Below are 15,618 nucleotides of genomic sequence, written 5' to 3'. Positions count from 1 at the left end.
TTGAAAAATCTGCATATAGACTTGCTCTCTCTCTCTCTGAATGGTTTCTCTCCCATTTTCGACGGCCAAGCACACCAGCTCAACCGCCTCTTTCTTCTATCAACTAATACTACAAAATATATTATTTTTGTTGGTTCTGAAGGTCTTTTTTCATCTGTTTTGGGAGAGATGTTAATAGAAGAGACACAGATAGTAATTATATATTCGTCTCTTTTAAAACAGATGAATATTAGCATCTATATATTCGTCCATTATGGAATAGACGAATATGGGCATGGTTATTCATAAGTTCTTGCTAGAATAGACGAATATGTATTTTAAAAAAAAAAGCTGAAAATTTGCATATTGTTAGTTTTTATTCAACTTACAATTATAAAAGCATACATATAGCAGAACTAAAATAGATTATGGCAAACAATAACGGCAATTTAGCACAACCAAATCACATTTTTTTTTATATAAAATAGGATTCACGCAATCCACAATTTTAAGGGTCAAAACATTTAAAACAAATAATGTCCTAATTAATTAACTTAGTTAAGGGAAAAAAACAACTAAACATCATAAGTTAGTCATATAGCAAAAGAAAGTTTTAAAACCAAAAAATCTAATGACATCCTAACTTAGTTAGGCAAAAAAAAAAAAACTAAGTGTCCAAAAAAAAAAATCAATTTCAGACTTACTTGCAATATTAATTAGGATGATTGCAATATTCAACACAAGCTTTCCAATTTTATTTGAAGCACATTTCTCCTAAAACTATCCACATACAAAGTAATAAAAATAAAGTTATATACATATATATGTTTAAATAGCATCTAACATTACTATAAAAGGGTCCATTTTTGTTCCCTATTTTCATTTGAAATTAAAAACATAGGAGAAAAGGATGATATATTCTTTTGGTTGTAGTAAACAGAGAAGTATAGGACCTCGTACTTGTCTGTTGGACTAGGACAGATGAGTATGGGGCCCTATACTCATCTAGTCCATTGGACCAAACGAGTATATGGCGCATATACTTGTCTGGTCACTTGCTTGCACATCAGGTATGCTTCCAGAATTGCTCTTGCTATCTCGCGTTTTCTCCCTCTCTTTCTCCTTCCTTGTTTGCATTAATTTCTTCCATTCTCTCTTCCCAGATCAGCTCGTTGTGGGTCCGTCATTGTCTATGGGTCTCGTCTTGCCATGGGTGTCCTCTCTTCTCATCTGCAGCTCGTGTGGTTCTCTTTGTGCGTCTCATTTTCAGCTTCATTTTCGTTCTTCACTTCATAGGTTAGTAGATATCTTGTCTAGGTTGAAGGATTGATGGTTTATAACTTGTGTTGCTACTGTTGAACTTGTTAGAATTAGGAGTTTTGTGATTTTATTGCAATTTAGATATTTGATGAAATGCCTTTGTGTATAAGTAATGGATTTGCGCTTTGCCATTTTATTGTTGCAATTTAGATGTCTGCTAGTAGTTTATTTGTTTCTCTTTAACTTGTTATAGCCATGAATTATGAAAAAAAGATTGATTTTAGAGATTTTGTTGTTGTCATTTAGATGTTTGATGAAATGCCTATGTGTATGAACTATATGAATTTGAGCTAGAAATAATAGTAAGATTAAATAAATTGGTGAGTTTGAATAGAAGCAAACATGTTTTATTTGTTTTGGAAAAAATTTTTTAGATGATAAATTATGATAAATTTTATTCTTTGGAAATGAATAAAATTTGCCCATGCATGTCATAGAAAATTTCATTGGCACCAAGTTGCTCATCTTTAGATAATCATGCATGAAATAACATTATCAATATTAATACATAATAAATTTTATGTTAAAATACATTAACTATAAATACTAACTATGTAATTAATTAATTTTATTTTTTAATAAAAAATATCAATTTGCAATAACCTATAAAAATATATTTAAAATATTAACTTCTTATACTTTTATTTAAGTTGAATAATGAAGTTAGCAATTCTAATATTTGAGATCATATTATAAGATATCAACTTAGTTAATATCAGGTAATCCTTTATTTCTTGTAAAAAGTTTTAGGGTGTGTTTGGCAAGCACCCCAAACCATGGTTTGGGAAACATGTTAGCCAAACACCCTTAAAAAAATCAAAACCATGGTTTGGGTTCAAAACCATGGTTTTGGGAAAAACAGAAATTTTTTACTTTTGGAGAAAAAAGGGAGAGTATGAGAGCCTATAGGATATGTATCTTGTTGTTTTTTTTATAAACATATTTTTTATAAACATATTTAATCTTATATCTTATAAATATATATACATATTAATTAATTATTAATTATATTATCTTATATATTATTAATATATGTTAATAAAAAATATATTATTAACAATTTTATTCCTTCAAATTAAAATATATCATAAAATATTTTTTTCTATAATTATCATATTAATTTATGCCAATTTGTATATATAAAAAGTACTTCTAATAACAACTATCCAAACACTCACACCTCTCAAAATCACTTTTTCACAAAATCTATTCTTCCCAAAATCTATTTTTTTCAGAATCTATTCTCCAGAAGCTATTCTCCAAACCATGATTTGGTTTCATCCAAACACACCCTTAATTTATGTTTCTTATTTCTAAATTTCCTAAATTGCTCAATATGCTAGATTAAGTTGTTGAAATTATTTTTAGTTGCTTTAATTTTCTTGAAATTGAGCTAAATTGAATTAAAATATTGTTAATTTTGTTTTTGAATTAAATTATTTAGAATTATTTATATATTAACAGAATGGATCGTAGTTAGATGAGAGCTTTGAGAACAAGTGAGAAGTATGAGAATGGGATAAAAGAGTTTATTGAATTTGCTAAAAGGAATGCTTATAACAAAAATGAAAATTATTTTTATCCTCGTGTTAATTGTTTAAATAGGAGACGATTGATTATTGATGATATAAGGGATCACTTATTTTGTGAGGGGATAAATTTTTGGTATACAAGATGGATATGACATGGTGCAAGAGGAACAAAGCCATTGGTTGAAGAAGAGGAAGTTGTGGGTGGCTTGAATGATAGAATGAGTAATATGATTCATGATGTTAAAATAGGGTTCTTTACACGATCACATATAAGTGACAGCTTGTAGAGTGATACAGATATAGTTTTATATCCTAGGTGTTCTAAGTAAACATTATTGATAGTTGTGTTAAAATTATTTAATTTCAAGGCAACTAATGGGTGGACTGATAAAAGTTTTACGAAGTTATTTCAATTGTTGGGTGATATGTTTCAAGCTGATTATGTTCTTCCAAATAGGGTGTATGAGGCAAAGAAAATCTTGTTTCAGATGGGTATAAGCTATGAAAAGATACTCACATATCCTAATGATTGCATATTATACAGGAAAGAGTATGCCGATCTTAGTAAGTGTCTAAAATGTAAAACTCCATGATACAAAATGAAAAAGAACATAGGTTGTGATGGTGATGATAATGAGACAACTAAAGGGCAATATTCAAAGGTATTATGGTATCTTCTGATAATACCATTATTTAAACGTTTGTTTGCTAATGCAACATAGGCAAAAAAATTGATATGGCATTTTGATGAGAAAATATCATATCGAAAACATCTTTGGCACCCTGCGGATTCTTTTTAGTGGAAGAACATAGATGAAATGTATTCGAAATTTGGTAGTGAGCTAAGAAACCTTTGTCTTTGACTTTTTATAGATGGAATCAATCCTTATGGTACTCTTAATCGCACACAGTGCATGCCTAGTTTTGCTGGTGATTTACAACTTACCTCCTTGATTATGCATGAAACACAAGTATATGATGTTGTCTATGATGATTTTAGGACTAAAACAGTTGGGAAACAATATCGATGTCTACTTGGCACCTTTGATTAAAGACTTGAAGAAATTGTGGGAGGAATGTGTAGATGTGTTTGATACATATAAGTAATAGTCCTTTAAGCTGCATGCAATGATCTTTATGACGATAAATGATTTTTTTGCCTATGAAAACTTATCAGGATACAGTGTAAAGGGACATAAAACATATCCTATATGTGAAGTGGACGCACACTACCACCAACTTAAGCGTAGAAGAAAAACATTTTAACTTGGTCACATTAGGTTTTTTGATTGAATCTGCCTATATCGTAGATTAAAAAGGGTTTTTAATGACTTACCAGAATATAGATTGGCTCCAAAATCATTAACTGGAGAGGAAGTTTATCATAAGGTGAAAATAATTGATGTTGTCTTTAGTAAGAATAAGAGGATTGTAGGTGAAAAAAAATTTGAAAAGAGAGGTTCATTTTTTTTATCTTCCATATTGGTGTAATCTTGACGTTTAGACACAGTCTTGATGTGATGCAAAGGAAGAAAAACATTTGTGATAGCCTTATTGATCTCTTTTGCACATAGTAGGAAAGATTAAAGATGGAATCAATGTAGGTTTAGACTTGGTAAAAATGGAAATAAGAGAATGGTTACATCCACAACTAAACGAGGGTAGTAAGAGGGCTTATTTGGAATTAGTGGCACGCACATTGTCTAAAGTAAAGAAAACTAGATTGTGCCAATATTTGCATAACATTAAGGTGCGATAAAATTATTCTTCTAATGTGAAAAAGCTTGTCTCGATAGATGATTTAAAGTTAGTAGGAATAAAGTCTCATGATTATCATATATTGACGCAGCCATTATTGCTAGTGGCTACTCGAGGCATTATGAAAGATAACATAAGAAGCATAATAACTAGACTGTGTATTTTCTTCAATGCTATTTGCAGTAAAGTATTGACACAGAAAAATTAAATAAATTGGAAAACCAGGGGTATGTTATTCTGTCTCAACTAGAAATGCACTTTCCTCTAGTATTTTTTGACATCATAGTACATTTGATAGTTCATTTAGTAAGAGAGATAAAGCTCTGTGGCCCTGTATATCTAAGATAGATGTATCCATTTAAGAGATACATGAACATTTTAAAAGGTTATTTTAAGAATCTTTCTTGATATAAGGCATCAATTATTGAAAGATATGTAGCTAAGGAGACTACAGACTTTTATAAAGGAGACCTATCTAGAGTAGAGGCACAGGCTCAACATGATGATGAGATAGGTAAGAGAACTTGAGGGCTCAAAGTGAAGAGCATTGGTTGTAAAGAAGTGTTCCAAGAGCACTTATACATATTAAATAATATGAAAGAAGTTTAACCGTACTTAGATGACTATAAGAAGAGTTTAAAGGACAAATATCTAAAGAAAAGTGATAGGTAGATAGCTAATAAGCATAACAACATATTTATTGTGTGGTTCAAGGAAAAGGCTTAGAGGGAGACAAATGTTTTTGATACAATAAAATGGTTAGCTTGGGGGCCTCGATTTGATGTGATCACTTGGAGTGGATATGACATAAATAGGTATTCCTTCTACACAAATGTTCAAGATGAGAAAAGTACTATGTAGAATAATGGGGTAATGATAGTAGCTGAAGTGATACATTTTTCTAGCTCTAAAGATAGAAAACCCTAAATTGGCATCCATGGCCTATCATGGTGTTATTGAAGAGATATGGGAGATAAATTACACTAACTTCAAGGTTCCTATCTTCAAGTGTGAGTGGGTCAACAATAATGGTGTTCAAATAGATCAACAATTTGGATTTACCTTAGTTAATCTTCATGGGGTTAGTTATACATCTGAGCCATTTATTTTAGTAAGCCAAGCAAAATAAGTGTTTTTATGTCATCGATCTAGCAAACATGTAATTGTCTATTGTACTTCAAGGTAAAAAATTGAAAGGCAGTGATCCAACTTTGAATATTAATAAGACATCACCTTTCACTACACATCTACCTCCAATGAGTAAAGTAGAATTGGGAGATGATGAAGAATATGTGTTAGAAATGATTACTATGAAGGAATATGGAAAAATGCATAAAGTAAGACACTAACAAAAAAGTGATGCACTATAATAGAATTTTATGCTTACTTTTTGTTATTTTCTTTTCATTTTCTTCATTGGAGTTGACTTACCTATTTCACTCTGGTTTACTAATAGGACATGGAGGATGTTAATAGAAACACAGAGGATTCTAGTGAAGATCAAGTGAATAATAAACCTATTAGAAAAAAGGGTTGAGGCACTGCAAGAATGCCAAGACTAGCAGTAGGCCATGGGTATATTGAGAAGAAGCATGTGGATTTTGATGGTGATATGAATCTAGTTGGTTTAAAGGGAGATAAGTTCATAAGCCATATAGGCCTTTTGGGATGAAGCAAAGTGAACATTTTGTATTCTAATTGGAAAGAAGTACCATCTAATGAAGAAAACTATTTGGCAAGATATATTGGTATATAGCTTTTTGTTCTTTATACTTTTAAATAGTTATTATTGTTAAATCTAATTTAATGGCAAATGAACTTTGCAGTAAACATGTGATGTCTCTTCCACTGCTGAGATGAGGAAGCGTTGGCTAGACCAAGTGCATGAGCAGTAGAAAGAATTTAAGACAATTCTCACTTGTACTTACATTCAAGGGGCTAAAAAGAATGAGAACCCATGTGATATTTACTCTTTTCTTGACAAAGACACGTAGAGAAAACTCGTGGCGTCACAACTAGACCCTGAATTTCAAGTAAACTTCTAGTCAGTGACTTTGTCCATATAAACTAGTTTCATTTCATTTAACTAACTTCATTTTTATTTCCTTTTTGTATAAATTAAATGCTTCGAATAAAGAAAACAATCTAAAAATTTATATCAGCATTACATGTCTCGTAAGGGTTATAGAAAGACATAACAAGAGATCATGGAAGATTATTTCAAAAAAGGCAGGAGGCTACAAAATTAGTCCCCAGCATTGTTGTTCATGCCCCCTCCTCTCTCTTAACATAGAACGTGAAAGCATATAAAAATAAAGAAAGGTGAATATATCAATCTGACTGTCATTGACATTACTGAAAAATTATTAGTAGTTAAACTAAAGTACTTAAATTGAAATAGTGTTCATGTTCTGTGAAATTATAATTAATTTTCATTTATTACTTGTATGTTATAGGATGTACTTGAGAAGCAGAGCAGTTAAGGTTCTTTTACTCCAAGTAGAAGGATGGACATCTTGGCAATAGCAACAGGAAGTTAGACCATTCTGGTCGAGTAAAAGGGTTATCAAAGACAGTTGGTCTAACCCAATTCTTTGGTTCCAGTTCTCAAAGCTCTACAGGAAGAAGTGCTCCAAGTGTTGACCTGATGGATAAAGTTTGAGAACAAGTTTGTCAAGAGATTATGACCTATGACGAGGTTCGTCCATTCTTAAAAAATGAGCTTATATCTGAGATTCATGAGGAGATGAGATCATTCGTCTCAAGCATGCAAATTGGGTGAGCAACTTCAACAAGAAGAACATGCACCTCAGGTCTCTCAACTTAATCTACTTTGAATTTTTTTGACATTTTGTCAATTAATTCGATTTTTCTATTTGTGACATGCACTCAGAGTACCCCACCCTATGGAAGCACAAAAGGTAGCTTCAAGTGCCATCAACTCCATTTGACCCTAGTTCCATACCAAATGGTGGAGAATCTTATGTTCTCTATTTAGATGACCCAAATGTGCGTGCTATTGCCAATGCTCTTGAATACACACAAGGGTTTAAAATTCATCATCAAAAAATTCAAGCAGACATGGTGAAGGTGACAATCACAGTTGTTCGTGAGGAGAAGGTAGATGCAGGCGTGCTACTCCCTAGTGAAGAGGTTGGCAAGCTAGGTCAAGCAAAATGATATTTTATTTTATGGCCTAAAAGACTCATTGACATCATATCTCCAATGGTACAAAACACACCAGCATTTTCTGATTTTTCTTTCATATACTACTTATACTACTTATCTTTATTCTATTTTTTTATTAGGACGTTGAAGATGCTACTAAGTTTTTTTGCCTGGCATAATTGTATGACATTTAAAGATCAGTAAACAAAGTCAATATAAAAATACCCATTGGAATTGTGGGGAGCAAATGACATACTATTTTGGATTAGTCCAGAAGGATCTCAAGGACTTTTTAATCTCTGGACCAGCTAGACATTGCATGGATTCAACTAGCAGCAATGTGATTTTATTTTATGATTTATATTTTTTTGATTCCTTATTTCTTACTTATACATATAAACTAATTTTTGTCTCGTATCAAATTGATGATATTTTCACAACCTATGCACTTCTAGAGAAAAGGGGCATTTGAATGGATCCATGTGTCTAGCTGCTTTGCAACCTTTGAAGAATACCATTGATAGGCAGATAAGATATGTGGATAATACCATTGGATACACCCACTTGCCTTGTTATTTTGCCCCAGTTATTGAAAAGTAAGTAGCTTATATCTATATATATGTATTCAATTTTCAAAAAAAAATTATTGGTTTCATTTCTTTTTATATTTCAGTCAACATTAGTCGTTGTGTGTTGCTTGCCTTATAGATAATGTCATTTACTAGTTTGATTCATTAGGTCATCCACTAAGAGGTGACATGATATGTGTCTTCAACACATAAGTTTTGTTATCATATATTTGGTTTTCCTACTTCATTAAGTTGTTCAAATATCTGGTTATTTTTATTTAGTTATAGGTTTTTGAAGACATATTATATATGGGGTAGGAAGCATGAGGGTAAAAATGACAAGATTGTTTAGCATAAACCGATAGTAAGTGTTTTCAATTTAAATTCTTTAATATCATCAACAATTACTTCATATATAGATATTCATCTGTCCTATTCACTTTGATTTACAGTGTCATCTGCAACTAGGAAGTACAGAGTGCAGATATTATATTATTTGTTTTATGTATGAAATTATTGAGTCTGAATGTATTACAAATTTTGAGATGGCAATGATTAGTTTAATTATGTTTATTTTCTTTATCCTACTAAATTATTGCTTTTCTTTAATTCTCTTATCTTGATGAATTCAATTTTCTTATTTATAAACTTATAAATTTTTAATAATGACAACTTCTACACTGATGAAGAGATTGATGCTTTTTCATATCATTTGGCATAACAATTTTTTCCAAAAGTTTTATTCTCAAAATCATACATGAGGTTAAAATGGTTAAATAAGTTAGGAACATTTTATGGTATTGAACTCTCTTATGTCATGTGATTTTAAGTTAGGGTTATTTTGACACATACAACATGGTTAGATAGGTCAGATTTTAAGTTAGGCATGGATTTGACTTTGCTAAATTAATGTTATTGTGTACTCTATTTTGGTTGAATGCTTCTTTTGTTTGAATTCCAAGGTTCAAATGAAAACGGGCAACTGAAAGATTACTAAATCAATAATATATATTTTTTAAAATAACACTATATTCATTTATTTTGCCAAAATAGACGAATATATAAGGTACATATTTGTCTGTTTTGGCTAAATAGACAAATATGTGGCCACATATTCATCTGTTTTGTGGAACAAACAAATATGCACCTTACATATTCCTCTGTTTCTAACAGACGAATATTTAACTTCTATCCACGTCTCCTTTGTTCACATCCCCTTTTAAACAGATGAAAAAGGGCCTCTAGAAAAGATGAAAATGAACCTTTTTGTAGTACTGTAAAGCTTTTTAAAATTCAATGTGAAGATTAAACATTGCAAATACTTAATTAACTATTATATTCTAATCAAATTGCTCTCGTAGATATTTTCACAAATATTTTATGTGCATTAAGGTTTAAACAAGTTTATGAAGCATTTTAATGATCATAATGTATCCTAATCAATGTTGAATAATTCCTAAGTGCAATTCTTACCAACAATCAATTTAAATAGAAAAAATACACACACACAAAAACAATCACATTAATTCCTTTCAACATCCAAAAACCCATATAATATAAAAGACACACATACCCATGCCACTTGCCTTGTGTTGCGAACAAGTTTAAGTTAGACGAGAATGGCAACTTCCGTGGAAATATTGCTCTTGGTTGTTGAATGGCATGGATGAAGAACGGGGAAGAGATGGAGAAGAAGAATGGGGAAGAGAGAGAGAAGAAGACAGGGAGCTACTAGTTAGAGAGGGAGAAGTCAAACTTAGTTGTTGGTATCAGTGCTACTATGCTAGAGAGGAGAAGTGGAAATCTAAAGAAGGAGAAGAGAGAGCTCACTGCACATGAAGAAGAGAGGAGAACACGTGTTTCTAGGGTATGTTCAGATATGTGTGCGGCACAGATGAAATTTGAATAAAAAAAAATGTTGTTTGCTTGTTTTTAAGAGAAACAGACGAGTATGGGGAGCCCATACTCGACTGTTCCAAAACAATATGAGGTGAGGATTGGGGTTCGGCATTTTGGTGGTAGCAATGGTCATTTTGGCTTCTCATGGCATTTTCTTTTTTCTGGTGGTAGTAGCAACTGAGTTTAAGTGCTGATACGATGGCTGTATCTAAATTCCCACTTAATCTGGTTTCACCATCATATTTAACACTGAAGCATTTTTTTTATTATTTTCATGGCTGCATCTCATTTTTTAATTGCTCTAATTTCTCCGCTTCTTCTCATTGATAATAGCCTCATCCTCTAACACTCATCCAATCAATCAAATACCTGAGGTCGTATCATAATCCTTACTGGCAGGCAACATGAAGCATGAGTTAGTAAAGTTCAAAGGCTAGCCTTGCTTTCTTCTTGGAATCTCTCTCCAGTCCTGTAGCTTCTTTTACTTCAAGTTCGATGTTTAATACAGATTCAGACTGCCGACAAATAAGGCCTTTGAAACAATAGGGGGTATGTATATATATAAACAGAATCCGGTATCACGCAATGATGGAAAGGCATTTTAACCACATTTGGTGCAAGCAACATAGATCGAAGCATTGGGAGAAACCCAGTTGCTGAGAAATTCCACGGGAAGCCTAATCCTCACCTGACGCTGTCCAGAATCCACAAGCACAGGAGCAGTGCATGCACTGATGTTGACTGAGAAGTAGAATCAGTTAAAGAACAGGGTCATCGAACTGATATGCTTGGCCGTGGAAAATGAGAGAGTATTTTAGAGAGAGAACAAGTCCATGTACAGCTTTTTCAGAGCCACATCACGCATGTGTTAACGTGCTAGGGTATTTATTAACAAAAGGACTTGCATTTTTAATATAATAAACTAAAAGGATCCAATGAAAGAAAAATATAATGGTTTAGTTCAAAATCTAAACTATAAGAACTGTGAAATTAATTTTTCCGACATTAATACTATAGCATGTACATAGATACTTATATTGATTGGCACAATCGTTGCCTTTAAATTTTTTTGTCAAATAATGCTTTTTTTTTTGTTTCATCTTCTTTGTCTCTAAACATAAATACCTTTTTATTGAAAATAATCTTGCTTTATCTTTTTTCTTCCTTCTAGAATGTAAGATATGGGATGACAAAAAAAGGTACGAATTGACATCACTCTTTTTATTGTTTTTTAATAGAAAAAGGCCATTTAATAGTGCTACATCTGATCCTTAGTATAAAAGTTAATTTGATATTTAATTTGGTCCTAATTATAAGGTCACAATCTATTTTTTCTCTTATATTTATTCATTTATTTCAAAGTAATATTTCCGTAGTTACACATGTTCTAGCTGATCATATGATTAATGAGAGTGCTTTAGGGAAGACTATATCTAATTATTACAAAAAACTAACAAACTTTATTAATCTACTTAAATTAGTCAACTGGCTCTTATATTAAGAATTGGAGGTTGTATCAATGTTTCTTTAATTATGGGAAAATGACATGTAAAACCTATATGTGGGTGTGTAAATGTGATTTGACTCTTTTATTAAAAAAAAACAGAGAAAATCTTATAAAAAGACTTTTAAAATATATAAAAGACAAATCAGGATGCTAAATTTGCATAATATCATCTCAGAATGGGTGGACCAATTTAAAATATTAAAATATTAATAAAAAACGCTATTGCCCTTGAATGTTTTTGGAAAAAAGAGAAGAGAAGACATGGGATAGCGAATGCAAAGTCGACCAAAGGGCTCTCGCATCATCGTGAGAGGAGTCGTGTTTGTGCTCCACCGTCGCATGACCGTCTTCACTGTTTCATTTGCCTAGTAAGGAGACCCATCTCAATGAGCGTTGTCGCCTTTTTAGCTAACTCGAAGCTCACCCGACTGTGATATCTGCGCTTGTCCCAGCTAGGATCTTTCCAATGGTTACTGTTTGGTGATCCAGTAAATTGGTTTGGTTGATCTACTATTCAAGTTGTAATGCACACATGTCACGATGGATCACTGGGACTCCGTACTCGCATATGTTTCCTTGGACTGTCAAATTCATCAAAAGCTTCAAAATAAAAGTTCTTTTCACACAAGCAAAAGAGGGCATTCATCCTGGTAGAAACTAATGTGGCCATATATGAATATGTTGTAGTGGCAATTTTTGATGCTGACATCTTTATTATGCAGCGAATTTATCTGCAAGTGAGTATTGTCAAAACCATTACATATTAAAATGAATTTAAGTAGTATGTTTCATTTGATGAATGACTATAATTGATTCACTTGAGTAAAATTGAAGTCTTCAAACATGAATGCGAATGATAACGGTTTTTCAGGTATTACCTAAACTAAATAAGCTATTAACAAAAATTGATTCCTCATAGATAACTTTTATTAGAAGTTTACTTGGGTAAAATTAAAGTCCTAAAACATGAAAGTATATGACAATAATTTTTCAAGTATTACCTAAAACGATATGCTATTAATAAAAATTGATTTATCAATAACAACTTTTATTGTGAGTTGACTTAGATAAAATTAAAGTCTCAAAACGTGAAAGTGAATGACAATAATTCTTCGGATATTGTCGAAAATGAATAACCATTAACAAAAATTGTTTTCTTAATAACAATTTTTATTGACAATTCATATCTAGGTAAAACTAAAGTATTAACACAACAATTTTTCAAATATTGCCTCAAATGAATAAGGTATTAACAAAAATGATTCTTCAGTAACAACTTTTATAGTAGTTTACACTTGAGTAAAATTAGATTTCTAAAACTTTAAAATACATGACAATAGTTTTTTAGATACTTCCTAATATGATTAAGCTATTAATAAGAATCAGTTACTCAATAACAAGTTAACAACTCTTATATGCACTGTATACTCTTTCATATATAACATTTTAATATTCCAAATTAGCCCACCCACTGTGACATGATATTACGCAAATTCAGTACCCTAATTTATCTTTTATATATTGTAAAGGTCTTTTTGTGGGAATTTCCCAAAAAAAAATGTGTGGATTCAAAACACATCTGTCTTTTAATTTAGAACTGAAATTAATTTTTTTCTTTCATCTGATTTTTACAATTTACAACTTATGTAATGAAATTATAATAATTAATCATTTTAAGATTTTTAACAAAAAATTCAACAAAATGTAGTAATTTACAATTAATCAATTGTAAAATCATGGGAAATACAATAATACGTTGAGCTTAACTTTTTAAATCTGAATTTCGTATAAAATTTCTTAAAAATTTTAATTCTGAAATCATCACTAAATAGATGTGACAATAAACAAAAACTAAAAGCCATAATTTTTTTTGGCCAACTAAAAAGCCTTAAAGTTAATGGATGGAATTATATTAAAGATATAAACATATACATATTTGGACAATACTTACATCAATTTACTTATATTCATTATATCAAGTTCTCTAACCACACAAAGTCATGTGTCTCATTTTTGAAATATTAGCATTTAATAGGTTTTAATTATAAATCTATATGAAATAAAAAAGGACATATGATCATAAATAGTGATTGGAGAATTAGACATAATGATATAAAAAACTTGAGCTAATTAAGTTTTTTGTGTTTATAATGAAAGGCCTTAAGAAATGATTTTTTTTCCTCGTGAACCAAATCTACTTTTAGTTTTTTTTTGGCTTTTTTATGCTTTGAAAGTTTATCCTTTGACAGTGAAACTTAACAGTGAATAACGGTTTAGGGCAGAAATACAATGAAATAAGACTCCTAGGATATAAGAGAAAAAAAATTTCAAATATTGGGTGCTCGTTAGCGAATACTTCTGGGGTATTTAAGCACCTTATTTCTAAAGATAATATACAATAATGATGAATATCTCAATGATTTTATCTTCTCTTAAGTCGAGATAATAATTAATATTTTTTAATTTAAAATATAAAAAGATAAATGCCTTGTTTATCTGTTTCATGGTTTTATGTTTTTAGAATCATCTATAAAAGTTTTTAAAAATAATTTTTTAGTAGAACAAAACAAAAAAAAATGTTTGGATAATTAAAGAAGATTATTACAGCATGATAATTCTCATAAATTAAAAGGCTTAGAATAATTAAAAAAATCAAATAATTAAAAAACCAATAATATAATGAGGTCCGGTGGCTAACTTTGTATACTGAAAATCTTATAATACACGGCCGATTCGCTTCCGGGTTGGGTTGGGTTGGTAATATTTTCAAAGCCAATAAGGTGGCCAATTATTACAAGAGAGAAATTGGCTGAAAATTAAATACGTCATGATTTTTGTTAATTGAATATTAATATGCTAATAATTAACCAATCATCGTGATCACAGGGAGAAATTTCTAGGTAGCTTTTAAAATGGCATTATTGATTTGTCGACGAATATACATCTCATTGACTAACACACTTTCATTGGCACAAATCCAAAATCAAAATTTGATAAAAAGCTACAACTTCATTTAGCCACAAAACTATCAACAGCAAATTTCAAATTTAAACTAAAATAAAGGACTAATAATGAAAAAGAACCTGTTGGCCAAAAAAAAAAACAACAACAAAAAGAAAACAAAGAAAAAAGAAACCCATTCCGGAAGAAACGATCCTATCCAGAAAATCACTATTCCAGGACAGAATATACAACAAACTTAGAGTTCATTATTCAATGATTCATTCATCCTGGCCCGGCGGACTCGAGCTGCCCATAACTGACTTCGATCGCCATATCTCCTATTCGTTGTTCTGTTCTGCAGCTCTTCTAGCTGAATCTGCCATTGAGCTCTCCATTCTTTGTTCAGTTGAGCCATCTGGTAAACCAACAATAACTCAGATTAGTTTTTGATGAAGACGATGATATGAGAAAGAAGGATTAATTCAAATCAACGTCATCAACAGGATATTCAGAGTTTCAATGCGATATCTGATTTCGCAGACCTTAAATCAGACGAGAGAGAAAAAACTCAAAGGAAAATCAAATTGCAAAACCGGAAACTGATATTGAAGATTAAAACACACACACACACACACACACCGCAAGGTCATGGTGGATTCCGCGTGAGTGAAGCCCTATGGAAATATCGTACAGAGTTCTCCGTTTAGGATCAGACAAGGTTTCATAGGCTTCATGGATTTGAACGAACATCTTGGTGTATTTGTCGGCCTGACCCGGCGGCGACACATCCGGGTGGTACTTGCGGGCGAGCTTCTTGTAGGCTTGCTTGATATCGGGTAAGGATCCGGTTTCGGGGACGCCGAGAAGATGGTAGAAGCTCAAATAAACGTCGTCGCCGTTGTCCGAGGAGCAGGAGCAAGAAGGATCGACAACACACGAAACT

The sequence above is a fragment of the Neltuma alba genome, unplaced genomic scaffold, assembly GCF_004799145.2.
Source record: "Neltuma alba isolate B1F8T4 unplaced genomic scaffold, ASM479914v2 tig00012673_pilon, whole genome shotgun sequence".
Taxonomy (NCBI): Eukaryota; Viridiplantae; Streptophyta; class Magnoliopsida; order Fabales; family Fabaceae; genus Neltuma; species Neltuma alba.
The sequence above is the reverse complement of the archived record's forward strand: the minus strand, read 5'-3'. Positions refer to the sequence as shown.